A 4,387-nucleotide genomic window follows, 5' to 3' on the forward strand; every position below is an offset into this window, starting at 1 on the left:
GGACAATCACCATGGGACGATCTCCAATGCCAGATGCTGAGATCCAGCCTCCCACATTCTCCACCAGCGCAATTAGCTTAGGCTTTCCACACACACACACACATGCGTGAGCTGGACCACAGACGGTTTCCCCATGACGAATCGGATGCAGAGAGTCGTACTTTGCGTGGTTTGTGTAAAAACTGTGATCATGTGTATTAAAAAGCGTTTTGGAGTCATGGGAGACAGGGGAGTGTGAACACAGTGTGAATGAGTGATGTTTGACGGTGAAAGGTGTGTGATCGTTGAAGGCAATGTTATTGTACACTAGTTAGACAGGAGAAAGGGGACTCCAGTGTGACTGGAGAGCGGAGAGGAGGACAAAGACTTGAGACATGACTTGGACTTGTAAAATAGACTAGAGTGACCATTTGCATCAAAATTGGGTCGTGGGTTCAATTTCCCAGCCTCTGAGTGGGCTGCATGCCAAAGTGCACTTGGTGTGTAGCCTATGTCTGCCAGAGGTTTGGAAATCGTCAACAATTGTAGTAAGAAACCCGAAAAAAAAAAAAAGAAAAAACATTTGTAGCCTGTGAGAATGTTTTTGTATGAAATGTGAATAGCGGCTTGCTGATATGAGTGGATAGTGGAGGACGAAGTGGGAGGCGGGCCAAAACGATTTAGTGACTTCGACTACCAGGATCCAACACCAGTGAACAGGAGCCAATTACCAGAAATGTGTAAACTGTGTTTTTAAGAAGAAAAAAAATATGCCAAAAAGTGTGGAACAATAAAAAAGGCCATTGACCTCTGACACACTTCGTTTATGCTATGAAATCTTGGGTAAATAATCATGCTTGATTTGATATTAGCATAACTAAGAGTTTGATTTGAGCAAATGATACATTGTAACATAAGTATGTATTAAGTATTAAGTAAGTAACCGAAATGAAGGACTTATTAATTGTGATTGTGAACACATAGGGAAATTTTAATCTATATAGATGTGTGAGATGATACATTTTTTTCTAACAAGTTAAGGATAATAGTTATGTTAGTTTTCTTTGACTGTGTTTGAACTTATAGTTTCTTATCAATAATTTATTTTTAATATTGATAATAATGATTTATTCTTATCAAAAGTGTGGAATTGTAATGGAAAATTATTGATCAAGTGTGTATTGATTGATTAATTATTAAGTAAGGCAATTCCATGCTGTGTTTAGTGAACTGTGTTTTTCATCAATGCAGAAGATGTAAGGTTCTGTGAGAACATATGTCTTGTTTTGGGAAGTGTCTATGGGAATAGAGTTTCCTGTGAGAACCTGTGTCTTGTTGTGACTATAGACTGGATTTGTTATGTATTCCAGTGAACATCAGATTAGCTACATGGATGAATGGAAAGAACTGCCCCTCCACGGTGGGAGGGCGGGTACCTGAGTTTCAGTATATGATGTGAAGTAAACAATAATGCGGGGCTTTTGCATTGTCAAATGTAGACAAGAGGAGACCTCCGTGCACGGAGACATGATTGTGGAAATAAAGAAAACCTCCTATGAACATTTAAAACGGATATTTCATTATTGATGAATCGGCAGAGCATTGCAGTTGGATTTTTCCTCCACACATCATCCACTGTTTCACACCATCCACACAAAGTTAGCTTTCACTATGGAGTTTCACATAGACTAGACTAGACTAGACCAGAGTAGAGTAGAGTAGAGTAGAGTAGAGTAGAGTAGAGTAGAGTAGAGTAGAGTAGAGTAGAGTATAGTAGATAGAATAGAATAGAATAGAATAGAATAGAATTCACTCTACATTATTATAATGTAATATTACTAGACTAGACTAAACTAGACTTGGCTGCATTATTATAGAATACAATTATTATTAGTTGTAGTATAAATTAACAGTATCACAATGACAGAGTACCTCACTTTATCTATTTTATTGTCACTGTCAGGTGAAAACACTATTTCTAAAATGCTAACTGTTCAGGAGTCTTGTTTTTAGCCTGATGACATATGCATCTTTTGCCTCATCCAGTGGGTTTTGAAAATGTTCCAGAAGCACAATAAGAGGTCAGGGAATTGTATCAACCCATAGAGGTCCGCAGCACAATCCTTCAGTCGAAGCAGGAGAATCACCAAAATTGGAGTTGCAAGGTTTTCATGTGACAACAGCAATACGTGTGCAGTGATTAAAAACAATGAATATTTCCCTTTGTCTCTTTCTTCCCCTCAGTCTCCATGCTGCCTCTGCAGGGCTTTCTATCTGCAGGGCTTTCTATCTGCAGGGCTTTCTATCTGCAGGGCTCTCTATCTGCAGGGCTTTCTATCTGCAGGGCTCTCTGCAGGGCTTTCTATCTGCAGGGCTTTCTATCTGCAGGGCTTTCTATCTGCAGGGCTTTCTATCTGCAGGGCTTTCTATCTGCAGGGCTCTCTATCTGCAGGGCTTTCTATCTGCAGGGCTCTCTATCTGCAGGGCTTTCTATCTGCAGGGCTTTCTATCTGCAGGGCTTTCTATCTGCAGGGCTTTCTATCTGCAGGGCTCTCTATCTGCAGGGCTTTCTATCTGCAGGGCTCTCTATCTGCAGGGCTTTCTATCTGCAGGGCTCTCTATCTCCAGGGCTTTCTATCTGCAGGGCTTTCTATCTGCAGGGCTTTCTATCTGCAGGGCTTTCTATCTGCAGGGCTTTCTATCTGCAGGCCAGTGGATGTGATGACGCTTGTCTCACAAAGGCCCGCCCTCTCATCCCAACTGCAGCTCACTCAGCCTCTGTCTGTCATTCACTCTCCTCACCAACCCTCCTTCTGTATATCTATATCTATATCTATATCTATATCTATATCTATATCTATATCTATATGAGTCAGCCTCTCACTATCAACAGGAGGGATAAGCCCAAATAAATCTGCCTAAAACCATTGTTGACAGCCCCGTGGGAATGATACCTATTCCCTCTTTCAAATGACACTAATGGCATATTGAAGTGCATACAGATTAACAGATTATTTTGTGTGCGTGTGTGTGTGTGTGTGGGGGGGGGGGGGGGGGGGGGATTCACAAACGTTTGAGTCGCTGTGATTTAACTCAGCCTTGAAGTAGTTGCAACATCATGCTCTGTGATGTCATATTTGCAGAGATGACTTCTTCATGTGATACAGTGATGTGCTGTCCCTGCCCCATCCCCTGTCTGTCTCACTCTGTGCTCCACATACGTCTCTTCTGTCAGACATGGCATTTCCACTTGGTGAACATGGAGGCAGTCTGCTCTTGCAGATGGACCAAATGTATTAGTTACAGCTCAGCTCTTTTTAAAGAGGTAATAAAACCAGAGAAAAAGGTAACGGGGAATGGCATGTCAGTGAGGTAAAGAACAGGAGGGGACAAAGTCATCAAAAATATCCCAAAGAAGTCATCGCATCCTTTATTTCAAACCCTGTAGCTAAAATAATTTCAATAATGAAAGAAGGTTCAATCATCTTTAATGAAACAAATAGACAATTTAAGTTTGGCGTATGACTCCATGATGTGATGACACTCCTCCTGAGATGAGAGAGGAGGGCGTCAGTAATGTATGATAGAGAATCCCCCATAGGGAATTCTTCAGGAGTCGTGACGTTGGTGGTGGTCAGGGGAGGAGGTGGGGCAAAACAACTGCTTCAGCGATGATCAGCAACTGAGGAGTGACAGCACATACAGTAGGTGAGTTACACATAGTACAAAACATGGGCTCTGATATACTACTCCGGTTAAGTGATTGGCCAGCATAAAAAATGAGGGAAATGGAGTGGCTTGAGCTGATTGGATATTGGCAAGAGAGGATATGAATGAAAGGGGCGTGCATGCAATGTATGGGATGATATAACCTGGACTGGGCATTGGCTGAGGTAGTCTTCATGATTGAAATTAGTCTAAAACATTGCATAGTGAAATTATCCAATATTTTGTTCTTACCCTCACCTATGGTCATGAAGGATGGGTCATGACCGAAAGAACAAGATTGGATTTGTGGATACAAGTGGCCGAAATGGGTTTTCTCAGGAGGGTGGCTGGCATCTCCCTAACGCTTGGTTCACACCAGAAGCATCTCAGAAGCAGAGCGTCACGGAAGCATCGAGCAGCAGCCTTGCCATTCACACCAGAGAAGCGCTCTGTTTTGCTCCACGCCTCGATCTGTTTTGCCCTTGTATTGACTTCATGCCTGGCTGCACGCGGCCGCTCGCGTCATGCGTCAAAAATAGACCCGACGACGAAACTCTCGCTGCACGTGTCGCAAGGCAACACACTATGGCCTGTGTGATCGGTCTCCCCTGATAACTAGGACTGCAAGATGAAACTGCTTCCTGCAAGATGAAACTGCTTCCTGCAAGATGAAACTGCTTCCTGCAAGATGAAACTGCTT

Source organism: Poromitra crassiceps (assembly GCF_964638095.1).
Source record: "Poromitra crassiceps genome assembly, chromosome: 19".
NCBI lineage: Eukaryota > Metazoa > Chordata > Actinopteri > Beryciformes > Melamphaidae > Poromitra > Poromitra crassiceps.